This window comes from Nylanderia fulva, unplaced genomic scaffold (assembly GCF_048542155.1).
Source record: "Nylanderia fulva isolate GAGA-0341 unplaced genomic scaffold, ASM4854215v1 Scaffold214, whole genome shotgun sequence".
NCBI classification, from domain to species: Eukaryota; Metazoa; Arthropoda; class Insecta; order Hymenoptera; family Formicidae; genus Nylanderia; species Nylanderia fulva.
The window spans coordinates 117,953-138,393 of record NW_028190280.1 but is presented as its reverse complement, the minus strand read 5'-3'; the positions used below and the strand labels follow the sequence as shown (position 1 = coordinate 138,393).

The following is a 20,441-nucleotide window of genomic DNA, read 5'->3' as shown; positions in this document are numbered from 1 at the left end:
AAAAATATAAAAGAAATAAAATTTTAAAAGAATCAAGAACAAGAACATTTTAAAAAATCTCATATGCTTCTCTTCTGGAAAAAAATTCTGCGGACGCCCATGAAGGGCTGTTTTTACCTGGGTTCTATTTTGGACATTTGCTTAAAAGATTTCATCTGCATTTTAATAAGAAAGAAATAAGTGCATTTTGCATCAAATGTAGGAAGAAAAGATGCAGAATACACATTTCCACTTTATACGTCTTTTAGAGTTTAAAATTTAAACTTGTATTTATAAAATTTGAGATATATTTGTTTAAATATCTCTTTGTAACTGCTATAGATTTTAATAAGATGTAATAGTTATTTTTATATTAAATAAAGTTCTGGAAAATAGCGCAATAACAATTTTTTTATTTTTAAGTATTTTTTAAATTTTCTACATATTTCTAAAAAAAAAACGATATTCTGTTTTATTTTTAAAATAAAATTTGCCTTTTTGTTATAATTAATATAAATCTTTATTTTATAACTTTCTTTTTCGTGTCTGAACAATTTTCTCATTTGACCAACAATTCTCTAGACGTCTTTTTTATTGTTGTATTCTCTCGAGAAATTCTAATTTTCTCGGATCTAAAGCTGGTAATATCAGCAAAATCCATTTTTTGCAAATCGATGACAATGATTGACGCCCTTTTTGAGATTGATATAAATATTTTAGTCTTTCCAACTTGGTTAAATTAAAGCTGTCTTTTGCTGCGGATTCTTCGCCGCTCGATTTCGCAGTCGAATTCCTAACAAGAATCTGTCTTTTCTGAACAACTCTTACGAAAAAAACCCTACAAGTATACGAAAAGTTATAACAATAATATATTATTGAAGAAACTACTGTTATATGAGTATTTTTATAATATCTAAGATAAACAAAATAATATAATAAAATAAAAATATACAAATAAAATAACTAAATTAAAAAAAGAAAAAAAACGAAATAAATAATAACAAAATATATAACCAATGTATAATAAAATAAACAATATATAGAGAATATGGCGTTCCTCGAAATTTTTGTTGAAAAAAAATTGTTTCCAAAAAACAAGATCTACATTTATTAATTTACCTTTATGTCAGACACCCGTATATATATATATATATATATATGTGTGTGTCTGGTGTGGGGTGTGGTGTGTGTCTGGTAAATATATAGTGGCTGACATAAAGGTTTTACATTTAATATATGTATATAATATTTGATGTAAACCCTTTATTTATATGTATAAAATGCATATATATATATATAAAATATATATATATAATATATATTGTAACGTCCCGCTTATTGGTTTTTAATCCGTTATTGTCCATTGGATTACCTTTTTTAGGGTCATTATCCGTTATTCAAGGGTCATCGGTCATCTGTGGAAAGAGTATCGTCTCTGTGCGCGTTGCTAAGTTTTGTTTTAAAAAAAACAGCGCGACTTCCGGTTTGGTTTTGACGCTCGTCAAACTACGCAAATGTATTATATAATCACGGTGTAATATTTGTGTAATTTAATGTCATTATATTGTTCGTTATCGTTTCAATTGTATTGGATTTTAACATTAAAGTTTATGCTTTCATTTTGTGAGTTTATTCGTACCGAAACGCGTGTGAAAGGAGTGAGTGAGTGCGGATTTTTCTTGCGAACCGTTTTGAGAAATCTGAAGGCTCGTCCGGGATCAACGAAAGGAAACGAGCACAGGATGTCGACGGTACATTCACCAAGAAAAACACAAACTCCGCCGGCGGCGAACTCTTGACAGAAATGAATCCGTTGCGGACAATTCTTCAGGATAGGACAGATGAGAGAGAAGCAGAAGATGGAGTGAGAGCTGATGCAACAGGAGCTTCGTCAGAGAAATGAAACGTTACACCGATTCGAGCAGGAAATCGCCCAGATAAGTCGGTCTAATAATATTGCGAATGCCGAAAACGAGCGTATTGTGAATGTCGAGAATGAACGTATGGAATGTTCGAAACGAGTAAATATTCAGCCGAATATTAATTTAGGATATAATTAAGGTAGTTCTATCGCTACAATATTAACTAAAAGTTTCGCCTCTAATCGATAGGGAAATTCATCGTTTATACAATGTTACCGTAGCAACAATTTTAGTTGAGTCTGTACAGTCTAAACTTCTTGTAGTAGAATGTAATAAAAATTAAATTAAATCGATTTTTCACATCAAGTTGTTCACGTATAATTAATTTATTATTTAGACTAATTTACTGCAACATATTATTCTTATGTGTTTTACTGTTCTTCTTCTTCTTTTTCTTCTTCAAGAAAAAAACGTGACCAAGAATATCTTTGGTGTATTTACAACGCATCAAAGAATCGTATATTCTTATTATAAACTATTACAATAATTCGAAGATGTTCTCTTTTTATTATTATTTTTAATGTAATTAAATATTTTTTTAATGTGCAATTTCGATGTTTTATGTAACTTTAGCAAAAGAACTCATAAGACGGAGAATATTTTCATTCAGTTGTATTGTTATACGTTCAGATCTGTGGAAGGGTAGAGAGTAAAAATGCATTGTATAGGAATAGGAAATATTCAACCGTTTCCAGACTTTTGGGGACACCCTATATATGTATGTACGTACAGGGTTTCCTAAACATATTTCAACTGTACATTTGTCATTTTGAACAAAACCCTAAGATTTAAAAGGTCTACAAAAGAAAAGGAAACTTCTCAAATAGTACAGTAATTCGTTTTAGAAACGTTTCATAACCAGTTCTCAGAAACGTTTATTATTGGATAAAATTTCCACTTAAAAACGTTTAAGAAACCGTTTATTTTAGAGTTTGTTTTAAATCGCATATTGAGCAATAATTTTTGCAATGCTGTAAATATTTTTTGCAACGTTAATATAACATTTATGAAATATTGCACAATATTCTTCTTTTTCATTTTCTTCATTTATTTGTCCAGTTTTTAAATAATCAATTTAATCTGTTGGGATTGTATCAAAATAATTAAACTGATAAAAATGATTGATTGTAATAGTTACTTTTTGCATGCTTTATATTTTTATATAATTCTCTGACTAAACTTAATAGCGAGATAGATAGCTCAGTTTGCAGCGCATAGCGGTAAATAAAGGAACTATGTGATTGCATTATAATATAGCAATAAAATTTTCCTCATCATTCATCGATCATTTTCCCGATAGGATACTGCACATTTCAAAACTATTGCTTAATATGGTTCTTTGCCCGTGGGAGACTGGAATGTAGAATTTTATGTATAAAGGATGCCTAATAAATGTAATGTTGTGTTGATTGAGGAAACTATGATTCTGAAAGGGGTGTTTTCTTTATGGATTTCGGCAGTCCATAGGCTTTTGGTAGGAGAGAATCGCTCGAGGATAACTTGTAATATTCTTTTTTGTTAATATAGACTTTATTCATCCATATTTTTAACGTTTTCAGGCAGAGTTTTATCTTATTTTTCCAATCATCCTTATTGCCAAAAAGTCAGAATAATATACAATTTAACAGACAGGTGTTTGATTCTATCACACCCACAATTTTATAGCCAGAATTTTGACTTAGTGGTCAATATATTCTCAAGTAACGGTTATCCTCTTGATATGATATTCAGCAGCATTAATCACCGAATTAAACATCTCATTTCCAATGGAATTATGTTGGACAAATATAAACATAAAACAACACAAATTAATAACGGGGAAAAAAAGAAGAAACAAAAAAAAGAATTATAGTTATTCCCTATATCTACAAGATTTCAGAAATGTTTGTCTCTTCGATAAATAAATCTAATACAACGATAGGATATCGATGTTTAAACAAACTCAATAAAATCATAAAAACTCATAAAGATAAGAATCAAGTCTCACATAATTCCAATGTGGTTTACAAGATCAGTTGCAAAGATTGCAATGCAACATACGTGGGTCAGACAAAGAGACAATTACAGACAAGGATAAAACAACATATGAATAACATCAAATTGGTTTCAAAGAGACACTCTGTTATCTCTGAACATAGAATTAGGGAACAGCATACAATTCAATTGGAATAAAGTTAAAATTTTAGATCATGAAATAAATTACCAAAAAAGATTGATTTCCGAAATGCTACATCCCATACAGCACAGATTATTGCAATTATATTGCAGCAACGTTGCAATGTTGCAATTTGCAATGCAACATTATAAAGACATTGTAGAGATATAGGTGCACAAAATTTTCAGCACACTTGTAGCAACATGACATTAATATTCGGAAATATTGCATGTAATCCAAATTCTATAATTTATATATTGTAATATATATACATATACCCAGCAAACACCAAGTTACAGCTATATAATTGTTAGTTGTAATTTCCCACTCAAAAATATAATACGTGTATTATAACAATTATATTGTTGAGTGGAAAATTACAACTAACAATTATATAACTGTAACTTGGTATTTGCTGGGTATAATACTGTAATAAAATAATTTTTTGCAATATTGTACAATAAAAGATGTTAACGATAATCAATAATTTTATTATCTTCCAAAAAGCGGACATTTTAACATTGCTGCAATTCAACAGCAATGATGTAGCAACATTTTGCAGTGAATTTGCAATATTGCAATATTGCGGTGAAAGATTGTTGTAATGTTTTTGCAATCTAACGGTGCTGTATGGGATATAATAGAACAAGAAAACGGTATAAATTTAAAAAAGATACAGAGTTACTTAGATAAAGACATATTTAAATGATATTCATACCTTCTCCCATATAACAAAGTTCGTTATTGTTGTTTAGAATTATGTAAAATATTTCGTGCTTTTGATAATTACGACAGTAATTTATCGGCATTAACCACACGTTACACAACCACAAATTACAGTACATAACACTTAATTATACATATTTTTTAACTTGTATGTAAATGTATGTAATTATCAGAGAGAATTCTCAGAGAAATTATATATATATATATATATATATATATATATATATATATACATGCAGTATACAGGGTGACTCACGTAACGGTCGCCACGATTTTTGGGACATTTCCGCCAGTTTAAAAAAAAGTTTATGCAGTGAAACTTTATCTACTTTACGCAAGCTATAATATGCAATAATAAAATTTACAAAAAAATTTTTTTAACAAATTAATGTCACTTTGAATTTTTTAAATGAAACCATTATATTTTTTTAAGTAAATTGATTTCTCACAATATTCAGCATAAAAAATTATAAGGATAAGGTAGTCAAAAAGTGAATAGTTTACGATATATTTTATATTTTAATGTTATAAAGGTGGTCCTCGTAACAATCGCCACGATTTTTAGTGCATTTACAATAATCTAACAAAAAATGTCATTTCAGAAGAAAAACTACTGAGACACTGACCTTGAGACCATGACACTGAGACCATAAATTTTTCTACAACCTGCAGTTGCCTTCGCCCCACACTACTCCCATTGGTAAGGGTACAAAATCGAATCGTTAGTTCTAAAAATAGGATTGGGTCCATGGGCGTACGCATAAGAGAGCAAAAAGGACTTTTGCCTTGGAATTAAACATTTTAAAAAATTAAGCATTTGCTCTTCTTTTGACAACACTAATTACTACTAAAATTTATTTGCATATTTAATATAAAAGAATGAAAATAAAAAAATAAAATTTAAAAGAATTAAGGACAAGAAATTTTTTAAATTTAAAATGCTTCCTCCTGGAAAGAATCCTGCGGGCGCCCATGGAAGGGTCGTTTTTACCTGGGTTTATTTTGGACATTTGCTTAAAGGTTCTGTATTTCTCCTGCATTTTCCTGCGAATATAGAAAAAAAATGCATTCTGCATAAAATGTAGGAAAAAACGATGCAGATTACATTTCTCCATTCTATGCGTCTTTGGAGTTTAAAATTTATACTGTATCTTTAAAACTTGAGATATATTTTTTTTTAAATATCCCTTTGTATCACTCTATAGATTTTAATAATTTGTAATAATTATTTTTATATTAAAAAAAGTTCTTGAAAATAGCGCGATAAATTTCTTGATGACGATAGATTTCTTGAAGAGTCGAGGGGGGGGGGGGGGGGGGAAGAGGGGGGGGGGCAATCATCTTTAAACACTTTTTAGCATAATTTTTTATAAAACATTATTTTCATTTTTAAGCATTTTTTAAATTCTCTACATATTTCTCTAAAAAAAACGATATTCTTGTTTTATTTTAAAATAAAATTGTCTTTCTGTTATAATTTAATATATAATCTTCATTTCATAACTTTCTCTTTCGTAATCTACACAATTTTCTCATTTGTCTAACAATTCTCTAGACGTCTCCTTTATTGTTGCATTCCCTCGAGAAATTCTAATTTCTCGTGGTCTAAAGCCGGTCTATCAACAAAATCCATTTTTTGCAAATCGATGACAATGATTGACGCTCCTTTTGAGATTGATATAAATATTTTAGTCTTCCAAATTGGCTGAATTAAAGCTGTCTTTTGCTGCGGATTCTTCGCCGCTCGATTTCGCAGTCGAATTTCTAAGCAAGGATGTGTTATTTCTGGACAACTCTTACGAAAAAAAACTACAAGAATACGAAAAAATTACTAGTATAACAATAATATATTATCGAAAAACTACTGTTATATAAGTACTTTTTTATTTTTGTAGTTTTTTTCGTATTGGAAGTAAGTGTTTCATGTAACTTTGGCATTCGACAAATCTCTATTTTTCATAGTTATTTTTTTTTTGGCTTTAAGGTAGTTCTATCGCTACAATATCCATCAAAAGTTATTTTTAATTATAAATAAATTGTTAAACTAAACGGTGAATCGGCTTCAAAATTTTGTAATTGATAGATATTAACTCCGTCTACAATAAATTAAAATTTCAAAAAATTCGTAAGAAGTGTGAAAACGATAGAACTGCCTTCAATCGACAAATGAAACATTTGGAGCGCGGTGGGAAAAAATAATCTGTTGAGGCTGATAAAATCTCTTTTTAGATACTTCAGTACCACACCAGGTTGAAGAAGAAACAGATTATATAAAAGACATCGTAAATAATGAAGCATCTTCTTTAACGAATTTGTAGTTTTAAAAAATTATTGTTTTATTTTTTAAGAAAAATTTATCATTGATGGATATATTTTATTGTAACTTCTTAAGAAGTACTTAAATTTATAAATTGTATATAGCAAATTTATGAGGATAAATTGTTGCCATCCTTTTATTTGGCACGTAATGTGTTCCTTTAAATTGAAGAAACGACTTATTTCGCTATTCTCGAGATATACATTTTAAATATATCTTACTCAGCACGGGAAGTTGAAGCGCAACCGGTTGAACAAGAAAAATTCCTATATACGTTGGCAGTTATAGCAGCATCTTCAGGATAAATCGTTGCCAACCTTTCATTTGGTACGTAATGTGTGCCGTTAAATGCACGAAAATAACGACCTATTTCGTTATTCTCTATCCATTGCGGCGTTGTTAATTTCAAAACGTCTAAAATACAAAGTGCAGTTCAAAATTATAATGTAAATTAGAATCTATTTTTTTTAATTGATTAGAAGCCGCACATATAAATGATATTTAAGTCTCGAATTGAGGTTTAATTCCAAATAACTCTTAGCATCGTATCAAGCAAAATTCATGTGCACAACACAATTATTCATTTACAGCAAAAAATTTATTTTGTTATCACTGACACACTATTATCTGCTTACACTCTTTTAGTCAGTTAAAATCAAATTTCTATTCAATATATACTTATATAGATTTCAAAATTCTTAATAAAAATTTAATAATTACGATATAAACAACGTAATTAATAATATATAGATAATAAAATAAGAAATAGAAATAATTAAGAAATAAATAAGTTAAAAAATGTAACAAAATAATAAAATATTATATGATATTATGTACAGAAGGACCCTGGTAGCAAACTTTTTGCAATTCTGCTACAATTCTGCCGCAATTACCATGCAGCAAAAAATTTTATATTTCCGAATCTGATTCAAGTCGGACGGCAGAAGATTGCGTGTAAAGATATTATGCAACAGAATTGCAGCAAATGCGTGCGCAATTCTGCTGCATTATATCTGACCGACAGACTCTTGTGCACGTCCGGTGCAATTTTGCTGCAAGTCTGTGACTTGCAAGAGCAAGTGTAGTAATTTTGTCCAATTCCCGGCAAATTGTGCTACCAGGAGATGCATGAGTTGGTAGAATAACCAAATATAATTTTAAATAAAGACATATTTTTATGATATTCATACCTTCTCCCACATAACAAAGTTCGTCATTGTTCGTTAGAATTATGTAATATGTTTCGTTCCTTTGAAAAAAATGACATTTATTTATCGGCATTAACCACACGTGCTCATTTGTAAAGTTAGAATAATTAAACTTTTTCGTGTCTTTTTTGATCCACGTAATAGATGTACTGTATCCTGTCGGTGCCATCCAATTATTACACCTGTACAACTATTAACATTATATGTATGTTTTACGAACATTCCAACCGCAAATTTTACGTTTTTCCGACTTATATTTATTTGTTTGTTGAAGTGTATTTGGAGCTGGAAAATATAATATTAGATTTTAAATGATTTTTCTTGTCAATTAATTCCTAAACAGATTTTTATAGCACGTTAAATTACAGTACATAGCACTTAAATTATAGATATTTTTAACTTGTATGCAAATGTATGTAATTATCAGAGAGAATTCTCAGAGAAATTATATATATATATACATGCAGTATACAGGGTGACTCACGTAACGGTCGCCACGATTTTTGGGACATTTTCGCCAGTTTAAAAAAAAGTTTATAGAGTGAAACTTAATCTACTTTACGCAAGCTATAATATGCAATAAAAAAATTTTTTTTAACAAATTAATGTCACTTTGAATTTTTTAAATGAAACCATTATATTTTTTTAAGCAAATTGATTTCTCAAAATATTCTGCATAAAAGATTATAAGGGTAGGGTGGTCAAAAAGTGAATAGTTTACAATATATTTTATATTTTAATGTTATAAAGGTGGTCCTCGTAACAATCGCCACGATTTTTAGGGCATTTACAATAATCTGACCAAAAATGTCATTAATCAGAAATTTACCAATTTGTAACCGTCAACAAATTTAACAATAATTAAATTATTGCATACAATTTTACTTTATGTTACATATCAATTAAAAATTAACAATTTTAAAGCTTCTACAGCGTAATTCATTGCTATCGAGGAAGTTCTTTAAAAACATAAATAGTAATAAACAGACTCGACTTTGTCCTTATGTTACCATGTAGCTTAGCTATTAATCTGATCAGGAAATTTTTAAGTATCAGTTTATCTAGTATCAATTTAGTGTGTCTAAAACCTGATATAATGAATCACTATTGTAATACGGAAAAAGTAGATACGTTACTAGTATTTGGCGAGTGTAAAATAAATGCACACAATGCAGTGGCTTTGTACAGAGAATGATATCTAGATAAGGCTCATCCTTCTGCGAAAAGTTTTTATAATACTGATTGTGAGTGTTCTTTACGTTTACATGGCACGTTTCCATCTGGAAAACGTGTCAATCGTACTAGGCCAGTTACTAATGATAACAACGCTGTGTTAATACTGACGAATTTTGAAGTTAATCCGCATACTTTTTCTCGAGCAGTCATTGCAGAAATAGATATATCACATTATTAATTTTGAATTAAAATGTAACATAAAGTAACATTGCATGCAATCATTAAATAATTGTTAAATTTATTGACGGTTACAAATTGATAAATTTTTGATTAATGACGTTTTTTGTCAGAATATTGTAAGTGCTCTAAAAATCGTGGCAATTGTTACGAGAACCACCTTTATAAGATTAAAATATAAAATATCTCGTAAACTATTCACTTTTTAACTACCCTACCCTTATAATTTTTTATGCAGAATATTATGAGGAATCAATTTGTGTAAAAATATAATAGTTCCTCTTAAAAAATTCAAAGTGACATTAATTTGTTTATAAAAAAAAATTCTTTTTAAATTTGTTATTGCATGTTAAAGCTTGCATAAAGCATAATAAGTTTCACTGTATAAACTTTCTTTTAAACTGGCAGAAAAGTCCCAAAAATCGTGGCGACCGTTACATGAATCATCCTGTGTAGTGTTTAACATACCATTACTTGGAGTTCTTTCGATTCATGTAGATTTAACAAAGAATATCGGCAATAATTGAAACTTGTTGTTTTTTCTATAAATATTTTCATCAACTCTTCCCATATCTAAAAAGAATTAAAAATAAGTGAAAATTAAAAAAGACAGCTTTAATTACAAACAAAAAAATATAAGATTGTATAACTATTTCAGCCTATGTATAAAGCGTGTCTCATTGATTCACATCTTTACAAATATATTAATTAAATTAATGTTAAAAGTAATAGAAATTATATATGTATGATATAGTAATTTTTATCTCTTTAGGTCCTAAAATTTTGTAATAATTTTTAGAATTCGTGAAACGCTGACTGTTAAAATTAAAGCAAGAAAAAAGGCTCCATTGAATATTCTTCAAAAATTTGTTAAAGCACTTCTCTTGGCCTGGGTTTCTGGTTTTGCGAACAATAAAAAATTATGTATATATGCATGAATGTATATAATAAGAGTAATACTAGAAAATATAGATAATTTCAAATCTAATATTACACTTACGATTTCCAAAGTAAAACAAACTTGCAATTTTCGATAGCTGCATTCCTTACTATACAATCTATACCAAGTCTTCTGGCCACACTTTTACATATTATTAATACAATTATTTCTTCGCCATATTTTGCTTCTAAGACCTGCGTCAAAAATCACAAAATACAGCAATTAATTAAAGTGCAAATATTTTAGATCCTTTAATTTAAATATATATTAAAAAATTATATATATAAAACTAACATTATCTATACATAAATATTTTATGTCGGAGTGTTCGCCGCATAATTGAAAGTTTAATTTGATAAATATATATTCATAAATTGTATTCATAATCTCCATTGATTTTATTTCGTTCCAATGATTTTCAAAGACCATAAGATGGTTATTTTTCCAACGGAAAAAAGTTTCATTGTCTGTCGAGTGTATCGAGTGATAGGGATATTCTCTTTTGAGGGAATTCAGCACATTCGTAACCATATTATCGATTGATGTTTCTATGGACTCATAAAGTACATCCTCTTCGGGTTTAATCCATTGTGCCAGAGCAGCAGCACTTTTTTCCAAAATATCTGTTTTAGGAAATTGTTCTGTATATTTTATCCAGTCTTGTTTCGCGGAAATTTGCTTTAAATGGCGAAATATTTTTAAAATGCAATATTTTTTGGTTAGATCGCAATTAATTCTGAAAAAAATTGATATATTAACTGTGCAATAAGTACATTAATTTATAAAATTAATAGCACTATGTATATATATATAATGATATTGAAAATCGTACGGTGGAGTATTTTTAAGCAAGTATTTAAGCTCATCTATGACATAAGCGCATTGTGCAGGCGTAGCCGTTATTTTAGATAATTTTTCTAAATTATTTACACCAAATATGTATGTAAAATCTATAAAATTATCAATTAGACAAATATACTGATTATGATCAGAAGTACTTGACTCTTGAAAATATGTTTTCTTTATATCATCCACCATTTCCCGTAATTGCATCACATAATTTATGCCTGTGTTCACAAAGTTTTCATTTTTTTTCCGTACTTGTTAAATATTTCTGTACACTGTTTGTCATAAAGTTTTCTTACAGACGGCCATCTAAAATTGAATCAAAACATTTTGTAATAAAATACTACTGCAACAGTAATAAATTTTCAATAAATTTTTCAATAAATTTGTCGAAATTTTATGTATGTATGAGAAAAATAAAACTGTAATGTAAATAAATAAATAGAACATAAATAAATAAAACAATATATTATTAAAATATATAGAAAAATAAAAACCAAAATGTAAAAAAAGGAAAGAGTGCGAGAAGTTATATAAAAAATAAAAAATAATACTTTGATTTATATTTTATTTTATTTACTAATGTGTTAAAATAACAATACAAAAACAACGCTAAGTATTTTTTATACATTACATATTGTACTTTTATTTTTTAATTTAAATTTAAAATTTGTATTTAACTTTAAATTTTTTAATTTCCTACATTTAATTTTTTGTGCCTTATATTACCTTTTCTGAATATAAGTTTAAATGTATTTAAATTAAATAATTAATAAATTATTTAGAGGTAAATAATTTATTTTATTATATATACGTATTTATCTAAATATTTTATAAAAATATATAATAACTTTACAATGTATATACATTCCAGTTTAAATTAATTACATAATTATTCATGTTATTAAATTTAAAGAAAAATAAATAAATATATATTTTTTAGTGAATTTATTTTTTAATATATATATTATAAACATTTTAAAATAAAAAAATATAATTATACATTTGTATCATTATAAAAAGTTTATCTAAATATTATATATTATGTTGTCATTTACTTACAATTAGTGTAAATTTTTGATTTCACTATTTTTTGATGCTATTAATATTTTAATTTTTTTTTAGTATTATTAACAAAAATAAAATATAATTTATAAATATAATTTTTGAGAAAATATTTTTGATGATGATTAATTTTTGCAAAGAATTATTTTGGCTATAAACATAATTTTTAAGAAGATAATATATATTTGATTACGACTTTTTGTAAAGAATTTTTGTTGCTTGCAAAAGATATAACTTAGCCCTTTTTTACATCTGTGATGTCTTTTTTAATGGGATTTCACATATTTTTGCAAAGTTCATTAAAAGAAATATTAAAAAATATGTATATGTAAACATATATCTATGCTTACGTGCGCACATGCTTGTGTACTTACATATGTATGTGCATGCGTGTAGCTTTTATAGTGACTCTCAATATATTTTGTGCAACCGGCGCGCGAAAAGTTGCCCTTTACGCACATGATGGGATTTTAGAAAGGATGCTCTTTCCACGCACCGGTCACACAAAATATCGTAGCCACCATGTGCGGGTTATAAATCGGCCGATCGTGCGCCAAACTTCCGCACTCTCGGCCGATTTACGATCCCCCGTACTTGTTAGCTAATATACTACAATATTATACTACAGTTACTTTAAATAAAAATTGAACTATATCTCAGAAAAAATGTTAGAAAACTGAAATTTGGTACAGACTTTTGTCTTTGCATGAGATTAAAGAAAAAAGTTTATCATTGTACAGTGGCCGCTAAAACATAAAATTAAACAATTAGTACCCAAATTCTGTTATTTTGCAAATATCTCGTTATATATTCATTTTAAATAAAAATACAAAAGTAGAAAATTAAAGAATGGACAATTTTGCATAAAGTAATCTATAACTTTTTTCGTATAAGCTATACTTTTTACTTAAAAAATTTACAAGTTGTTTATTGTGCGGTGAATTGACAGAGCGTGGTGGAGCGTGGCAACGGACGTTACGTGGATTAAAATATTGCATGCGCGCACAAAAATGTCATAACTTTTGAACAAATTAGCAAACAGTAATTAAAAAAGAACCGTTGAAAATCTGGGAATTTCAGCTTTTTAATGTAATTTGTTTTGTTATTTTATGATAAATTTTCAAAAAATTCTAAGACTATCTGTTACTAATTAAATGAGAGAAGACAAACATTACATGTAACATTTTGTTTAAACTATCGTAAAATTTTTAAGTATTAGCGTAGTATAACAAAAAGTTACATTAAAAAATTGAAATCTCTGGCTTCTCAATGACTCTTCACTCATTTCTGTATTCGTTCAAAACTTATGACATTTTTGTGCGCGCGTGTAACGCTTCAATCCACATAACGTCTGTCAGCAGGCTTCGTGAATACACCGCGCAGCGTACGTCTTGCAAAATTATTTACATAAAAAGTATTACTTGTATGAAAGACTTATAGATAACATTTTTTATGCAAAATTATCCATTCTTTAATTTTGTACTTTTGTATTTTTTTTTTTTTTTTTTTTTTTTTTTTTGAAAAATTGATATTCAACTAGATATTTGCAAAAGACAAAATTTGAGTCCTAATTGTTTAATTTTTCTTCTTAACGACCACTATATAATAATGGTAATTTTTTTCCTTTCCAATCTTATGCAAAAACGAAGGTTTGCACCAAAATTCAGCTCTTTAACATTTTGTGCGAGGTCAAATTCTAAAGTGATTGTAATATTATTATAAATATAAAGGCAGAGGTGGAGGAAGAAAGAGAGAGAGAGAGACAATAGAACTATCAAGTTCGTTAGTGTCTCATTTTACTAGAAAAAAATCGCGTTTTCGATTGATATGGTCATCTTTTCAAAAATATGTTCCAGTTCATAAAATATTTTAAATTTTTGCTTTCAAGGTTACGAAAATCGTGTTACGTCCGGTAAAGGATACACAGTAGCGTCTTACGGATAATTTTCGTTATTGTTTCGGTATTTTTGCTATCTTTTGATATCTTGCAATGTTTTTTTTGGTTTTTTTGTAAATTGTATTTTAATTTGACGAATAAAAGATATAACTTAGCGAAACGCTACCGCGTCTCCTAATATTTTGCGCGTGATAGATTATTGAAAAAAGTTACAAAATATTTATAAACAAAAAGAGAGTTACCTCTTAGAAAACATTTTTTCTATATTTTCGTCATATCCAGCGAATCGGGTATTCTTGTATTGAGAAATGATATTCTCCATAAAATTCCAACTTGAAATATCCGTCATCTCGAGAGGTAAGCTCGTATCTACTATAACTGCAAAATAAATAAAAACGAATAAAATAAATCGATGATTACACTATTCCCGTATAAGTTATCTCTAAAAACTCACCTTTAAAAAAAGGTAAAAAAAGGCGACCAGTTAAGGGCACGCCATTAACAAAAATTATCCATTGCAAACCCATGTAGAATCCTATCCTATTGCAAACCCATGTAGAATCCTATGAAAAATTAATCATTGCAAACCCATGTAGAATCCTAGGCAAAATTAACCATTGCAAACCCATGTAGAATCGTACCCATTGCAAACCTATGTAGAATCCTATGAAAAATTAACCATTGCAAACTCATGTAGAATCCTATGAAAAATTAACCATTGCAAACCCATGTAGAATTGTATTAAAAATTATCCATTGCAAACTTATGTAGAATCCTACATTGCAAACCCATGTACAATAGAATTGTATGAAAAATTATCGATTATAAACCCATGTACAATCGTAACAAAAGTAATGAAATAAAAAAAAAATTGCGCCAAGTGAAAGTAGAAACTTGAACCAGTGGAAAATTAAAGTTGCAGACATATATAGAGTCGTATAATGAATCAGTAAAAATTTAAATTTGCAAATGTAGAATCGTACCATAAAAAAACTTATCTTTAAAAAAAAAAGATAAACAAGATGCCAAGTCCATGCGCCATGTGAAAAAGAAATAAAAAAATTTTAGTTAAAAAAACTGGGCGCGCTGCTAAGTTTCAAAATTACAATGCACCTTAAAGTAACATTAATTAATTTAAACACAAAACATATTTTAACTGTAATGAGTTTAAAAGTAACAATTTAATTTTAATATTGTTAGAATATTATTTAGCAGCGCTCCCAGTTTTTTTAACTAAAATTTTTTTATTTCTTTTTCACATGGCGCATGGACTTGGCATCTTGTTTATCTTTTTTTTTTAAAGATAAGTTTTTTTATGGTACGATTCTACATTTGCAAATTTAAATTTTTACTGATTCATTATACGACTCTATATATGTCTGCAACTTTAATTTTCCACTGGTACAAGTTTCTACTTTCACTTGGCGCAATTTTTTTTTTATTTCATTACTTTTGTTACGATTGTACATGGGTTTATAATCGATAATTTTTCATACAATTCTATTGTACATGGGTTTGCAATGTAGGATTCTACATAAGTTTGCAATGGATAATTTTTAATACAATTCTACATGGATTTGCAATGGTTAATTTTTCATAGGATTCTACATGAGTTTGCAATGGTTAATTTTTCATAGGATTCTACATAGGTTTGCAATGGGTACGATTCTACATGGGTTTGCAATGGTTAATTTTGCCTAGGATTCTACATGGGTTTGCAATGATTAATTTTTCATAGGATTCTACATGGGTTTGCAATAGGATAGGATTCTACATGGGTTTGCAATGGATAATTTTTGTTAATGGCGTGCCCTTAACTGGTCGCCTTTTTTTACCTTTTTTTAAAGGTGAGTTTTTAGAGATTATATCATTCATTTTTGTATATTTTTATGACCGGAATAGAACAATTATTAAACATGTTTATCTAAACTTCTTTGCTTAAAATGATGTGTACAATCATATCCTAGAATCCTGATCATTCCTCCTAAAGCACCCTATTTATATAAATTTACCCATATGTGTGTGTGTGTGTGTGTGTACTAATGTCGAGCATTTTTTATACATTTTCTATTAAATTTAGATAAAAGTTGCAGGATTTCGAAAAAGAAAAAGTTGACACAGGCTTTTTCCTAAACGGCGATTTTCAAGGTTATTTAAAGGTCACTTATATTTTCAAAATAGAATTACCTTAATTTTTCTCATATAAATCGATTCCTCGCAATATTTACTATAAAAAGTTGTAAAGGTATAATTTTTACATAATCTTACATAAACTTCGAAATATTACAAATATTTTATTTTATGAAATATTTCAGTTTATGTAAAATTATGTTAACTATCTTTTAAATTATTCACTTTTAGCCATCTTACCCTTACAACCTTTTATAGTGAATATTGCAACAAATTGGTTTATATATATAATATATATATAACATCAGTTATTATTAATTGATGTTTACATTTATTTTTAGACTTACTAGAGCTCAAATGCTCCACATTTTTTGCAAAAACTGTTTATTCTACAGATTTCAAATATGCTTTTAAATGATGATTGAATATTTCCTTTTTTTAATTATTTTTATTATTATTTTTCAATCTCAATCAACTTTTATAACTTTATGCCAGCACGATACAAATACATGTGTCTTTATTTTTTTTATTATTTTCATTATTATTTTTCAATCTCAATCAACTTCTATAACCTTATGCCAGCAGGATACAAATACATGTATGTCTTTATTATTGTATCAACTCTTGTCTTTTCCATGTAACCATGTCTTCATAGTTTGAATTATCCCTTCATCTTCTCAATCTTTCGCAGAGATTTAATTAATTAAATACACTTCACACGAAATAAAGTTTGCTGGAAGATATACAGCAAACGATAACTGTAAAAACATGATTACGTGGAAAGAACAAGAGTTGGTACAGTAAAGGCAAGTAAGTAAGTACATGTAATGTATCGTATTGGCATAACGCTATATCCGCGGAGCAGATAATGTGGCTGTAGAGGTAGTCTGCAGTGCAGCTAATGTGGACGTAGATGTTGATTGAGATAATTGTCTAATATAAAATAGAATTTCAAAATTTAGTTTAAAAAGCTGTTGCATATATAAATAAAGTTTATTTTTTCTAAATTTGGAATATGTTTAATTAATTAATTTTTTAAGTCTATGTTTAATAAATTTTTTAAGTCTGTATTCAATAATTTTATTCATTCGATAAATACATGTATGTCTTTATTTTGATATGTTTAATATAATTAGAAATTCATTATTAATTAGATATGTAAACTATAAATTCATATATAATATTTGAAAATATATGTGAATATTTAAATTATTATCTTCTCCTTCCTCTCCTTCAATCTCTTTAATATATCAATATGTGTATGTGTGTACACGCGCGCACATTTGTACGTATTTATTTAATTATTGGATAGTTGAGAGTACTTAATTGATCAAAAATTATGACAATAATAATCCTTGTTTTTTTTTCTTATTATTTACTCAGATTTTTTTGTCTATCTTATAAGAGAAACACTTTAGAGATTGAATATTTCAAGTAAACTAATTGTAAGTAAATTTCACATTAATGCATATAGATGTTTAATCATGAATGTACTAAATAAGTACACAAGACGAACAGTGAGTGAGTGAGTGAGAATGAGAGAGTGTGTGTGTGTGTGTGCGTGTGCGTGTGAGAAAGAGAGAGAGAGAGAGAGAGAGAGAGAGAGAGAGAGAGAGAGAGAGAGAGAGAGAGAGAGAGAGAGAGAGAGAGAGAGAGTTAGCCAACATAACCCCGCACGCTGCCGATATGGCGGAGCGCCACTATCGCCATCTGTTGTAAAACGTGCGAGATGGACAAAATTACCACTACATGCATCTTGCATGTGTTGTGTACGTGTGATATATGTGTGCGCATGTGTTGTATACGTGTGAATACGTGTAACACGATACTACTATGTATGCGTGGTCGATGATGATAATGACGGGGACGTTTCTTAATAGAAATTTTTCATATTTCGACTTTGCATTTATATATCTCTGCTTACAAATCACGTAGAGCAGAAATAAAGACACTTTTATTATATAATTCAAACTCAATCTATCGATTAAGTCTAGTATAAACTCGATTGCTTCAGCCATTATTGAGGATTCGAAATATTATAAAGACTCAAATGTCCGACTCGCGTTAAGATACACGGTGTCTCCGCTACGCCCTTAACTGGTCGCGAGACACTACCGTGTCTCTTGATTTGACAAATTTCTTGCTTTTTTTAAAAACACCGTTGTCATAGTATTCTTTTGTTCTCTTTTTGCTTAACTTTGTTACAGAGCACTATAACTTTACACGTTCTTCACAATTTGCCATTTTCTCTAAATTCTGAAGAACTACTGAGACACTGACCCTGAGACCATGACACTAGGACCATAAACTTTTCTACAACCTGCAGTTGCCTTCGCCCCACCCTACTCCCATTGGTAAGGGTACAAAATCGAATCGTTAGTTCTAAAAATAGGAAGGGTCCATGGGCGTACACATAAGGGAGTAAAAAGGACTTTTGCCTTGGAATTAAACATTTAAAAAAATTAAGCATTTGCTCTTCTTTTGACATCACTAATTACTACTAAAATTTATTTGCATATTTAATATAAAAGAATGAAAATAAAAAAATAAAATTTAAAAGAATTAAGGACAAGAAATTTTTTAAATTTAATATGCTTCCTCCTAGAAAGAATCCTACGGGCGCCCATGGAAGGGTCGTTTTTACCTGGGTTTATTTTGGACATTTGCTTAAAGGTTCTGCATTTTTCCCGCATTTTCCTGCGAATATAGAAAAAAAATACATTTTGCATAAAATGTAGGAAAAAACGATGCAGATTGCATTTCTCCATTTTATGCGTCTTTGGAGTTTAAAATTTATACTGTATCTTTAAAATTTGAGACATATTTTTTTTTAAATATCCCTTTGTATCACTCTATAAATTTTAATAATTTGTAATAATTATTTTTATATTAAAAAAAGTTCTTGTAAATAGCGCGATAAATTTCTTGAAGACAGGTTGATGAGTCAGGGAAGGGGGAGGGAAGAAAAGGGCAAATCATCTTTAAACACTTTCTAGCATAATTTTTTAAATTTTTTTTATTTTTAAGTATTTTTTAAATTTTCTACATATTTCTCTAAAAAAAACGATATGCTTGTTTTATTGACTTTTTTATAATTTAATATATAATCTTCATTTTATAACTTTCTTTTTCGTGGTCTAGACAGTTTTTTTATTTGTCCAACGATTATCTAGAAGTCTCCTTTGTTGTATTCCTTCGAGAAATTTCTAAAATCTTTAAAGTAGACAATTATTCTTTGTTAATAATTTCTCGTGGTTTAAAGTCAATCTATCGGCAAAATCCATTTTTTGTACATCGATGACAATGATTGACGTTCTTTTTTACATTGATAAATATTTTAGTCTTCCAAATTGGAATTAAAGCTGTCTTTTGCTGCGGATTCCTCGCCTCTTAATTTCGCTGTTGAATTCCTAAGCAAGAATCTGTCTTTTCTGGACAACTCTTTCGAAAAAAAACCTACAAGAATACGAAAAAATTATAACAATAATATATTATTGAAGAACTACTGTTATATGAGTAATTTTATTATTCTCGTAGTTTTTTTCGTACTGAAAGTAAGTGTTCCATGTAACTTTGGCATTCGACAATACTCTATCTTACATATTTATTTTTTTCTTTGGCTCAAAAAGAATAGAGACAAAAATCCTTAAAATTTCAATGGTAGGGGTAAGTCAGAATACGGTCTCATTTCATGGGCGCTGTTCACCCTTGTGGAAATTTATCTCTAGTTACGACAATGAATAATTTAATATTGTTTTATTTTTTAAGAAAAATCGATCATTGACGATTATATTTTATTGTAACTTTCTTAAGTATATAAATTTATAAATTAAATACTTTTTT

General features: G+C 28.4%; 1 long non-coding RNA gene across 1 annotated transcript; it reads right to left on the bottom strand.

The window, feature by feature from the left end:
* Window positions 1-7,399: 7,399 nt before the first annotated feature.
* Window positions 7,400-10,237, bottom strand: LOC114942071 (uncharacterized). The gene is made up of 3 exons (XR_003821744.1): window positions 10,189-10,237; window positions 8,290-8,592; window positions 7,400-7,513 (listed from the first exon to the last, which is right to left on the bottom strand). It is a non-coding gene; the product is annotated as an uncharacterized LOC114942071 (long non-coding RNA).
* Window positions 10,238-20,441: the final 10,204 nt, after the last annotated feature.